At 29.7% G+C, this 13,463-nt stretch overlaps 1 protein-coding gene across 2 annotated transcripts in view; it reads left to right on the top strand.

Annotated features, from left to right (window-relative positions):
• Window positions 1-2,550: 2,550 nt before the first annotated feature.
• LOC129919419 (protein tiptop) overlaps window positions 2,551-13,463 on the top strand; it is a 308,853-nt gene continuing 297,940 nt past the window's right edge. For both annotated transcript variants that reach the window (XM_056000287.1, XM_056000286.1), the window contains exon 1: window positions 2,551-2,666. The gene's annotated coding sequence lies outside the window, so the exon portion shown is untranslated. The remainder of the gene's footprint in view (window positions 2,667-13,463) is intronic.

Here is a 13,463-nt window from a genome sequence, read left to right as displayed (position 1 = left end):
AAAGAAAATTTGATAATATAAAAAATGATCAGTATTGACTGTCAATTTTTCATTAGCCAAATAAACCCCGGTTAAGACTTATTGCAACGAATAATTTAACGTTTTTTTGTGTTTTGACATTATTCTTCTGACGTTTGAAAAATGAGGGTAAAATACAAAAATTCAGACTCGACCTTTTTGCCGTCGGTAATGACTATTTAAATAAAAGTATTTTTTTTTTTTTTCAAACAAACACCTGATTTTATTTTTATTTATTGAATAGGTACTTTTTTAAATAATAAAATTAATGGTTCTAAGAATTATGATTTTTGTTAGTTAATTAATGTAGGTAAAATTTAACAAAAAAATACCTAAAGGGTAAAGGTGTTAAAAATGTTCAACGAATCCTTTCATACATAATTTATTGTGAAGAACATGAATTATATTTGTTTTTTTATTTCAATAAGTAGGTACCCAACTCAAAATAGAGCAAAATCATATTTTTGACAAAAAAAATCAAACCGAAAAAAATTATTTTTTTTTTGTAACCATCTTTAATTTTACATTTCTGTCATTTTTTTCGAACCATTTACAAAAAAATCTTATTAGAACTCCAACTGAAATAATTAAAAATTATTTTTGAGATTTTATTCTTTATGGAAAATGAAAAATTATAAGAGTATTTATTACCAATTGGAAAAAATACTAATACAAAATCTCTTTCAAACTAAAACTCCAATTCCATCTAATTCCTCTGTTACAGGTGGATTCCATTCCAATTCATCTTCTAAAGAGAATTCAAAATATGCCAGGCAGGTGAACTAAAGAGAACCAATAACTACACACATAAAATTGACTCTCTTAGAACAACACAAACTCACACAATGACATTCTAATACTCTTGCAAATCTACCCACGATGTTAGTGTGAGTGTTAAACTACTACAACTGCATGAAATTTCAATTCTGCTTGCTGCAAATCAGCGGCACCCAAAAGTGCATCAATCAACACTCACACATTAGTGCAAAATTCTCCAAAAAATGCTTGCAAAAAAGTATAGTTATCCCGAAGAGGCTACATTTAAAGAGAAAACGCCGATGATTAAGACTACGTCACCGTTATTTCTTGTATACTTTTTGTTGTATTAATGTGAATCTATATTGCACATGGGGTTCTGTTGTTCTGTTCTGTGGCTATAGGTCCAGTCCCGTAGCGTGTCAAACGAAACCCCAAAACGGATTTTGTTCCCCATCGTTGTCTGGTGTGTCGTTGTCGTCGCTTAAGCTAAAGCCTCGTTAGCTCCTTTAACATTGTGTGTCAGAGTTGTTCCGTGAAATATAAAAATTTATATCATATTCGCTCTTTCGTTCGATTTTATTTTTTTGTTGTACTTATTCCTGCTCCCGTAGCCCCCCCAAAATCGACAACCAAAATGCATTCGGAACGGTATCCCGATTCGGTGTGATTCCGTCGTGCTGTGCTTGACGCGGTAGTGTGTGGCGACCGAAAAGTAAAACGAAACGAGTGCAAGTTAAAGTGGGGAGCTTTATAAAGAGAAAGAGAGCAAAAAGTAAAAAATAACAACAAATGCGTGTGTTGGTGGGTAAACAAAGAAGAATAGAAGAAAAAAAAAAGTTTCAAGTTTTTTGTTTCTGTTTTGAAGAGGGGAAGTCTGTGTGTGAGCGAGTGAGATCTTATGGAGCTTATGACAGTTGTTCTTCTGTTTCTGTATTTTGTTTGATTGACAGCAAAAAAAAAACGTTAACCATCAAAGAGAGAATGGTTTGAAAAGAACGAAAGAGAGAGAGGACGTTTTGTACGCAATTTAACCTAACCACCCACAAGCTACAACCACCCATTTTGAACTTTCTCGAAATTTATACCTCTCTGCCCATCCCTTTCGCATTAAGCAAAGGTAAATTTGAATTACAATTTACCTTCCTCTTTACACCCTCAACAACAAAAGAGTAGCAGTCGAGGAAAGTGTTAATTTACAAGAGGCAACAAATAAAACACAGAAAAAAACAAAAACTAAAAGAGAAAAAGAAAAACGCAAAACGGAAGTTTGCGCTTACCGGCTTTTTTGTGTTTGAAAGAAAATTGAAATTGTTGTTGTTGTTCTGTTCATGTCTATGACTATTGTCAACACTCATCCCTCTTTTTTGCATTTAAATATGGCAATGCTTTATGACTGAGGGTGGTATAGTACCTATTTTTTTTTTCTTTTTTTGGGGTTATAAAGAAAGGTTGTTTATCGTCTAACTCCCATTCCTCACTCTCGCGCTCTTTTGCCAACATAAAAGGGAATTTCGTTCGTGTGCAGAAATTTTACTTAAGTGCGTGAGGTTAGGCCGGTTTGAATCTTCTTTTTTTTTTTTAATTTTTATTGCTTTTTCATGTGTGAATGTGTGTGTGTGATATTTTTTGGCGGGAAAAGTTTCAGTCTGTTCTTCAATGGTTTTTTTTTTGTATGTCTCATCTGTTTGGTGTTGTTGTTGTTTTATCACAACCATGTTGCTTGCTCCCCCATATGTTATAATTTTTTTTGTTTTTTTTTTTTTTTGTGCGGACTCTCAAGTGATTTGTGTGTTCATAGGAAAAAATTGTTAACACGACGGCTTTTTAATGAAGGATAATTTGGGAAATGCGAATGCGTTAGGAAGGATGAACTTTTTCGAGTTTTAAAGGTGAGTTCACTTTAAATTATTTAAATACTTCTGGAGGTTTACAGTAAAATTCTAGCTTTTTAGTCAAAAGGTTTCTTATATCGCTAAAAGTTATTAAATAGTTCAACCTGCATAAGGATTTCTGTTATATTTGGCTCCTTTTATTAAATAATGTTTTTTTTTTTTTTTTTTTCTTAAGTGGCGCCCAATGCCTTTTCTCTGGTATCATTTTTATGTGCCTAGATAAGATTTCTACATTTTCCTGAATTTAGAATGTCAGTTTTGAAACTGATAGGAAAAGTTACAAATCTGTAAAAGTTAAAAGTTAAAACCATGGAGCCACTCGAGTGGTTTTCGCAATCGAGTTCTAAACTACTGATTTTTATCATTCCGTGAGGTGGTCCTTCAGTTGAGCATTTAAGTGGCTTCATTGAATCTCCGAAATGCAACTGTTGGCAATCTTTTTGTATCTACCTCTAAATGGTGGTCTCGGGCAAACCTAATTACATCTCGGCTGTTTCAAACATCTAAGAAACTTCTTAAACTTCTTCTTTTTTGTATATACCAAAGTATTTTTAGAGCCAATTTTTCAATAGCCAGATAAAACCCAGTTAAGGCTTATTCCTCGGAATAAGGCTAGGCGCACACATGCGATTTCAGTCGTGCGATTATTCAGTCGCAAAAATGGATCACACGGATTTCAATGCCGGTGAACACACATGCTTCTAAAAAATAGCCGCGATTTAAAAATTGAAAAATGTCCCATTTTTTTGGCGACGCGACTGTCGCAAATTAAAATGGAACAAATGGATCAGTATAGTTGTGCACACACTTGCGACTAAACTGAAAACGACTAAAAAGTAGCAGTCGCAAAGAGGCCAAATCATGCGCACACATGCGATTTTCAACCACTCGATTTTTTAGACGCATGAAATGAAACACATTATTTTAAATGAGAGCGCACAGACTTGCGATTTTAAAATCGCAAAGTTTAAAAAAATGGATCCGGTTCTATTTTTCGCGATTTTTTTTGCTGCACATAAGGATATATTATAAAGTATATAATGCACCTGCCCGCACGTGCGACCCTTGGAACAATTATTTTAAGTACAATAATGGATATACTAGAAAGTGTTGTATAGTGGATAGTTATAAACCATAGGAAATTTAAAAGGACAATTCCATAGAATTCATAAAAGAGAAAACCCTCAGAAATTTACCCAGTACTATAGAATGAGTATACAATGCTTTGGTGAAATAATGGTACTCGTAGGGCCTAAAATAAGATACAAACATACACATTGCAGAGAATCTATTTCTATTTCTAATCTGGTAAACAAGCTGTCAAACCCTTACCAAATTTTGAGGCTTGTATCACTTTACCACTTTTACCAGAGCTTAGGGGAGAGTGGGGCCAAATGTAACACTTTTTTCTAAAATCGATGGTTCTCCTACAAATTTGAAAGTGGGTCAACCAGACCTTTTTTAAATTAAAGACCCATGTTTTAGGTCCAAGATCCATCATAAAAATTTAACAAAACATAACGGTAATGTTGAAAAATAAAGCTTCCAAAAAAAAAATCGTGTTGTTTCAACTTACCCCACATACGGGGCAAAGTGTAACACATACCGGGGTAGGTTGTACCAAGAACTAAAAATAAGAGAAAAATACCTTTATATGTTTATATTTATTTATTTTTAATTAATAACAATAAAAACAAACCTCAGTCATTAAATTTTGGTGCAAATTTGTAAAAAGTGGAGCAAATCCAAGATTTCCAGAGAAAATTTGACAGTAGTCTTAAATAAAAGTTATTCGAATTCATAAATTGTTTTATAAGCTTTATGAATTCAAGTGGTGGTTCAAAAATGTGTTTCCAATTTCAAAATAAATACAAATTCAATTACAAGCATTCATATTCAGGGTTGTTAATTATATTAGGTAAACAATTTTTCAGTATAGGTAGGTTTTTACATGGTACAACTTGCCCCGGAAAAATGTTACAACTAGCCCCAGCATGAAATTTGGCACATAAAATCAATTTAAAAAAAAAGCGAAACTGATGTAGACATAACATATACACACAATTTGAGCCAAAACACAGTTGCATATAACAAAAAAACACTTAGCACTCTATCTTTTTCGGGTAAAGAGGTAGACCAAAAATAAAATTAAAAAAAAAAGTTACAAACATGCATTTTTTGGGCACCACTAGTGTAACTTCTCACCCTGTCGTCTAATCTTCATCTGAAGAAAATGTGCCGGTAGATATGCAAAAATTGAGCATTTTTCTCGTTTACGTGTTTCTTAATATTGAAAGGAACATCGCTTTTTTTAGCTGTTAATTCTTACCCCTGTTACATTTAGCCCCACCCTCCCCTACATTTGTTCCATGAATTCACCTTATCATAAAATCCGATCGTAGATACCATTTGTATGAAATATTCCATTACGAACGGATTTCGTGATTGTTTTCTTTGCGGTCATTTGACCATTAGATTTGAACAGTGAGTATCTCCTGGCTCTTTTGATCTTGAGATGATGCATTTTATCGAAAAACGGTCAACTCTTTTTCGACCAAACATAATGTTTTTTCCTGCAATAAAAAATAGTCGCGCGATTTTTTAGTCGCAAGTGTGTGCACGGTAGTTTTATGTTGCGACTTCGATTTTTTAGTAGCAACGACTGAAAATCGCATGTGTGCGCCTAGCCTAAAAGTTTTTTTTTATATATTGACATTTAATCTTCGGATAGTCTAACTGAGGATTGAAAAATCAGGGCTGAGAAAAAAGATGTTTCAAAAAACATAAGATCCGTTTAAAAAAAAAATAGTTTTATGTGTTAAACATTTTCCAAAATTTGTTCAAATAAATAATCGATTCGTTTTCAAAAAAATATATTTTTTAAAATTTCTTAAACTTGTTTTTTTTTTTTATTTTTATATGTATTTTCTCCAGAACATTTATAATTTGACCCAGCAGTTTGTACCACCCCTTAATTTTTTGCTCATTTGACAGAGAATTAAGTTAATATCATTACTCTGATTTTTCGCACTTTTACACCTTTTGGCAGCCATCTTGGATTTTAGTTTTTGTTAAATATCTCCACTTCTGTGCATCTTAGTTAAAAGTTGGTCATACGAAAACGTAGACAATTAAATTTCGCGTCTTTTATGTTGAGAACACTTTTTCTATATTCTGAATATTAAAAAGGTTATCACAGAGAAAAATATGACCCGCTAAAAACTAACAGATTGCCATATTGTTTTACCGTCCATACATTTCATAAGGAAATCTTATTAAAATCAACGATTAATAAGGTTTTTTTAAGGAGATTTCTTATTATTTTTATAGAGAAAATCTTATTAAAATTTGACTGAAAAGTTGATTTTTTTTGCAACTTAGCACTAGAACAAAAATCGCGATCAATGTTTTCATGGCAGGTTGGTTTAGGTGGTAAGGTGGGCGACTAATGATTTGAAGTCTCCAGTTCGATTCCCAGCCTGGTCACCGTTTTTTTTATTTTTTTGCAGATTTTAAAACAATAAGGAAAACCCGATTATTTTAATAAGGTTTCCTTCTTCGATGAAAACCATAGAGAAATCTTATTGTTTTTGTTCTATTTTATGTGGTCTATTTTTCTCTGTATACAAGCCAAAAAATTAAAAAAAAAAAAACAAAAAAATTTTTTAAGTTTTGAGCAGTTTTTATTCGCCTTAAAAAGTTATTCATACTTTTTTGTTAAGAAATGCCCATATTTGTTTGTGTTTTTTATCTTTACCTACTTTTTTCTTATATTATTTTAATCAAATCTTGAATTTTAAATGATGAGTGAGTATTTTATAGCCTTTTGTTACAAGAGAAAATTCAAGACGTGCATTTTTTTTTATTTTTAAGTCTTTTCTCTTTGGTAAAAAAAGTTTTAATAACTTTTGTATTTATACAAATTCAAAAAAAAGTTGTATAACAGAGCTGTAGAGAATTTTAAGGTGAACAATCATTGGAAGGTTTTTTCATAATTTTGATAAAAACTGTTCAAAACTTAAAAAAATTTTCTTTTTTTTTTCGTTTTTTGACTTTTTTGGCTTGTAACTTTTTTAATATTCAGAATACCGAAAAAGGGTTCTTAACATAAAAGACGCAAAATTCTATTGTCTATGTATTTTGTATTACCAACTTTTATATAGGATGAACAGAAGTCGAGATATTTAAAAAGAACTACCAAAAGGTGAATTTAACGAGTGCGAAAAATCAGGTTTATGATAATCATCCAGAAATCAAAATTTTGATTTGGACACACTTTTTTTAATTATTCCTTTTTTTTCAAAAGGACCAAAATTAAAATTTTGTTTTATTCAAATTAAAAAAAAAAACTATTCATTACAAATACAAAATAATTGCCTTAAAAAATATTGTGTATTGTATAAAAAAAATGTCTATCGCAACTAGTGATGGGAACTATGGAATGATTTGAACTATCGATAGTTAGTAACTGAATGATTTGAACTAATGAATAGTTTATTCATTCATTCATTCGAATACAAATTATCGAATAAAACTATCGAATAAAAACTATCGAATAAAAAAACTATTCCAATGAAAAAACTATCGTATAACAAAAACTATTTAAATGAATAAACAATCGAATAAAAACTATCGAATAAAAAAACTATTCGAATGAAAATAGTAACCAAATGAAAGAATGAATGAATGATTTAAAACTATCGAAGGAATGAATATTTTACAACTATCGATAGTTTGATAGTTTTTATTCGATAGTTCCCATAATTAATTGCAACTGAAAAATATTTGCATGGAAAATAAAATTTTTATTGCATATAAAAATATTTTACATTAATTTATTGCAAATAAAAATTCTCTGCATTGTAAAATAAATTCATGTATTAAATATTTTTTTTTAATACATATTTGTTGAATTTCTTAAAATTTTGGCTATTTGACAAGGTTTAATATAATAGTTGAAATAGCTTATGAATAACAATTTTTTTAATGCAATTTTTTCTTTATTTGCACTAAATATTTTTTTTTTTTTTCAATTGATATTTTTACAACCCCGCTTGTTACATAATGACATAAAAATTTAACATACCATTTTTTCATATAATTTTTATTTTTGTGTAGGTATTAATGTTTTTTTTTAAGTTTTAAAACTTATAATAATAAATTTAAGAAAAAATCCTGCTTTATCCATAATTTATTTCAAATAAAAAAAATACAAAATAAAAAAATGATTCTGACATTTTTAGTCTAATTAAATTTTCTGACTTTTTTAATCAATCAATGCAGCCAAAGCTTTCACAAATTTTGTGTAGGCTGATAGTAGATACAATACGATTGTATGTATATTTCTTTATAATTGATAACTTTGCGTTGATTTTGTGGGTAGAAAATACAATTTAATTGCTTATTTCACACTCTGTCCTCAATAATGTTTGTGCGTGACATTATAATAAATAGTCCAGGACGAAAAACAAAAATACATATTATAAAAGTCTACCTGCCTACGCAATATACAAAATGCAAAAAAAAAAAAAAAACATACACCAACAATATTATATTGCATCTCATCATGCGTGACCGACAATTCACTATCAGGCTTCAGGATTTTTTTTTTTTGTTTAACTTTTTTTTTTTTTGTTGATTTATTTTAAATGTTCAAATAAATAAATTTGTCATTTAGTGAACGCGGGGATAATGAAAAATACCCAGGGATGGCATCAATGTTGGTTTGGTTGTTTCGGTGATGGTGGTGGTGATGGTCAATTAGAGGAAAAAGTATCTCGAAAAATCGAATCGAAAAATGAAAATAAATGCCAAACGATACCAAACCAAACCAAAACGAACCGAATAACGCCCAGAGTAGTCGGTCAAATGAATTTCAACTTGAATTGAATTGGGGATTTCAATTTGACAGGTGGCATTGCAGGCGACACATAAATTTTTGTTGACGTTGGTTGCTCAATGCGCTCAATGAACGAATGACTCTGAGTTGTGCGTCTTTATGGTCATTTTGTATATCTACGCACTGACAAAATTGAAAAATATATAAAATCACATCGATATATTCTATAGAAACAATGAACGCATTTAGGACCATCGTCGTGGTTGTATTTTAAATAATTAAAATAATTTTTCATCGAATTTTATTTAAATGTGATTTCGCAGAGAAGTTTCATATCTATAGAATTTCTCTTCAGGAGCGAAATGAGGGTAAAAATACGTAAGGGGCGATGTGTTTGTAATATTTTTACCTTCGCGTCCTTGGGCTTATTTCTTTTTTTAGGGTGCCTGTTTTTAAAGATTTATCTTAAAAGCTTTTAACAGCAGAAATTAGGACACCAAACCGCCCAATCTGAAAACCTAATTTGACTCCTTTCATTATTTAGCATATGTTTTTATGTCATCACAAGCAGATTTTGTACAGAAATAAATTGAGAAAAGTAAGCGCCCTATTTTTAAATAATAGCATATTTTGTAGATTCGTATTAAAAAAAAAACACTTTTAAGCTTACGTATTATTGAACACTCTTAATGAATATTCTTAAGTAATTAAATTCTTTTCAGGTTCGAACTGAAGGCAGTAAGCACCCTGTTTTGTATAAGGCCAGTTTTGGGGCGCCAAAAATTTATTAAGAATTTCGTCAAAATAGTATACTTTTTCAGGGTCAAATTGACGGAATTTAGCGCAATTTTTTTATTAAAAAAAGAAGCCTCCGCAACATAAAGAGCTTCAAATATTCGAAATTTTATGTATTTTTCAGGTTCGAATAGAAAAAAATTAGCGCCCTGTCTTGAAAATATTCAATTTTTAGAAAAACTTTTGAGAGTTTTTCAACTTCACGCAATAATTATACAACAGCTAAAACGAACTTCAAGAGTAAATTTAGGGATTTTACCATAGCTTATCGTCCTGGTACCTATACAATTTTTCGAATAATTTTTTTCTTTTTTATTAAAAAGATGCTAGAATAAAGATATTATATTTATATTTACTAAAATAACCAAAATTAATTTTTCAAATTTAGAACTTCACTTGCCTTTTTATTTATTGAATTCTTAATTTTAGAGTTTATTTTTTCCCGGCCCCTTTTTAAAAGCGCCTTATTCATTTCCATACTTTAACAACCCTTCGAAGCGCCCCTGTACACATTTTTTTTTTTACGGAAGTACTATATTACAATTTGCAAAATACAAAACCAAATTTTGGCGGCAGGTTTTGGTGGGCTGTTTTTGATTGAAAATTCATCTCATAAAATTCATTTGATCACGTGATGCGATTTATATTTATATTCAAAATATAGATACAAGGTATTTTTATAATATAAATTGCACATATTAACCCGTAGCCAGTTACGCGATAAAAAAGATATTGTGCGTTCGTCGTCGTCATCGTCGTCGTCGTCATTATTGTCATTCGATTGGTTTGTGTCAGACATTGACATAAATTATATGCGGCATCGTTGTCGCCAATGTATAATCGTCATTTATATAAAAATGGATCGGATAAATATATACTTAAACAGAGTGATTCAGGGACGAATCTGAATCCAATTCTGTCGCTCATTTTGTTAATGATAATTATCTTTATTTTTTTATATATGTATTTTTTTTTTCAGTTTTTATTGCAAAATAAAAAAATTCGAATGCCTCATCTGACATCAGGGTAAAGGTATTTTGTACTAAATGCAATTAATATTTTTATTTATGTGACAACACGGAATTGAATTATGTACCTGACTTAAAAAAAAGTATTTGCGAAAGCATCATTATTAAGTCATTGGACGAGATGTGTGTGTAAAATAAAACACAAGTTGTTTAAATTAATATACAACAAAAATAATAAATATCTTGATAATATTTTACACTTAAGTTAAGTTAAGTTTTTGTTGGAAAAAAATAAAAAAAATTGCTGCCCCTATATTTTAATAGTTCTTAAGTTAAGAGTTTAGTTAGAAAAAAAATTTTTTAAATGCAATTTTGTTTATAGAAATTAAACCAAATAATTCATATGAAATAATAAAAAGTTAATCGCGTTTAGAAATAAGACATACCTATATCTCGCAAAAAAATCTTCATAAATTAAAATTTTAGGTTTTTTTAGCGTTATTCGCGAAGACATGAATAAGGTTTTTTATGATGGAGTCGTCTAAATTGTCCTATTCCAAAACAAGAGCAGATTTCAGACTTCTACTACTAAAGTATAGGATTGGCCCTGCCCCACGAAGCCTAAAATTGTTAAAAACCAATATTTCGAAAACTCAAAATCCTGAAAAATAGGGTCATATTTATGACAGTCTATAGGATATTTTGCATTTGTATTTACATTATTGACATAGATTTTCGGGATTCATCCAAGGACACATGTCCCAAGGTGAAATTTCAATATAGCATGGCCAAGTTCCTTGGGAAGGTTATTCATAGGTAGCTGTAGTATTGTAAACGGGGTTATAAAAATATCAATTAAATACAAAGGTATTTGAAATTAATTTCAAAAGAAAAAATTATTGCAAATAAAATAAAAATTGCATTAAAAAAATTGCAACTAAAAATATTTTCCATTAAAAAAAATGTTATTGGAAATAAAATTGTTTCAGCATTGAAAAAAAAAAAAAACAAATTAATGCAAAAAGTGTGCATTAAATATTATTTTTTAATATTCTTTGAATTGCTTGCAATTCAAACTATTTGGCCTTACATTATAGTTGAAATAGTTAATATATGGTAAAATAGTAAAAATTGTCACAAATTTAAAGAACATTTCAAAAAAATATTTAATGCATACATTTTAGCATATATTTTTTCTTGTCAATGTAGAAAATTTTTTACTTGCAATAAAATTTTATTGAAGCAAAATTCGCAATAAAAAATTTATTTTCAATGCAAATATTTTTTAGTTGCAATAAATTTTTTTTAATGCAAAATATTTTTAGTTGCAATAAATATTTTATTTTGAAAATTATTTTTATTGGTACAATTATTTTTTTTTTTGTTAGTTTGTATCTAATGGAATACAAATGCAATCAAAGCACTTTAATGATTGACTTACTTTTAGATTTCAAGAGCTGCCTCTATATAAATTTTAAAGAAATTTTGTTGATGTTTGGGAAGAGCCGAAATTTTGTTAAAAGACATTTTTTTTTTGTTATTTGGCTTTTTTGAGAAAAACTAAAAATGCAGTTTTGTTGCGAGTAACTAGCTATAACTTGAAAAATTTGTATGGGAGGTATCTACATACATTTTCGCGAGATAAAACAAATTTCAGAATTCTATAAAAATCATCTGTACCAAATTTTTAGAAATACCGTCCACTCGTTTAGGCTGTTGAAATGTGTACAGATGGATGCAAAGACGGATTAGACGGAATGGCGAGACCCACTTTTTCGGCCTTCTAAATCATCGTAATCAATTTTTTTTTTCGACACGAAACTAATACTATTCCTATAGACCAAGTAAAAATGATTTTTTACAACCCTGATTGAAAAGGACTTTAAAATTAACAGTTTCTTAGGAGATCATTTCCAATAGTCAAACACACCTTATAAGAAGTACCGGACTCCGAAAAAAAAGCCATTTATCCAGATGAAATACACACCATTTAGGTAAGGTTTAAAAAAAGAGAGAAAGAATTTGTCTACACTGAGGGAAAAAACGCAACTTAAAATGTAATATGTTCAACGTTGATTTAATGTTGAAAAAACTAACATGAAACATCTCTGAATTAAAAATGAAACAACGTAAGAATTTTTTTATTTTTGTCGGATTTCAGCTTTTGTTGCATTTTATCACCTTTATTTCCAACAGTGAGTTGGTAAAGCATTCCCCTAGAGATCCAAGTAGGTTCGATTCCCAGTGGCTGCCATTTTTTCTTTTTTTTTTAATAAGTTGATGATTTTTTTCGAAAATGAAACAACGTTGAATTAAAGATGTTTTATAACGGCAAACCACTTTGAACTAACGATGTTCTGCTTTGATTTTAAAATTGTCGTCTTCAACGCAAAACTAATACCGAAAAATAGTTGAATCAACGTGATTTTCGTTGATTTTCGTTGATTTTAGGTTGTTTTTTCCCTCAATATTTCATCTCCAAACTTATAATCGGTGACAAAGGCTCAGAATTTTGTATTTGCAATTTTTTATATTTGAAATGGCAGGCAAATGCATTTGAAAAAAAAAAAAAAAAATAAAATTTGACAACCTTGATCATAGGGTCACTCTACACTGTGTAATGGTAGGTTTTCGACCCTTGACGGTAATTTAAAAAAGTTTATCTAAAAAAAACAGCTTTAATAATATGGTCATTTTTGCCTATTATGTATCTACATTACCACAAAAGCTATTACCGACGAGTACGGCATCATCATCAGCATAATCATCATCAAACTTCACAGAACAAAAAAAAAGCAGTATAACTCTTTTATGTTCAGCTTAAATAGTGATACCAAAAAGGGGTTAAAAATACCAAATAAAAAAAATAAATACATACAACTCCAACAATGCACACGTACGATGTATTGTATTGTTACCTTTTCTGGGTATTGAATTTGCATCGCATCAAATAACTGACAGATTTGAAGTGAGGGGTTGAATTTGTGGTTGCCAGACACAAATACACATAAACTAACTCTATCAGAGTTTAAAATAAAAACAAAAGAATCAAATAGAAAATTCACGCAATTTTTAACTATCAACCTATTATGCTGATTGTTGGAGTTTTTAGACAAATATCTATTTTATATAGATTCATTTTTATTTTTTTGTTGCACGTAACACGCATCAATTGACATTATTTTTAATGCT

Source organism: Episyrphus balteatus, chromosome 4, assembly GCF_945859705.1.
Source record: "Episyrphus balteatus chromosome 4, idEpiBalt1.1, whole genome shotgun sequence".
In the NCBI taxonomy this organism is placed as follows: domain Eukaryota; kingdom Metazoa; phylum Arthropoda; class Insecta; order Diptera; family Syrphidae; genus Episyrphus; species Episyrphus balteatus.
Note: the sequence above shows the minus strand (reverse complement) of the source record. Positions and strands in the feature narration are given on the sequence as shown.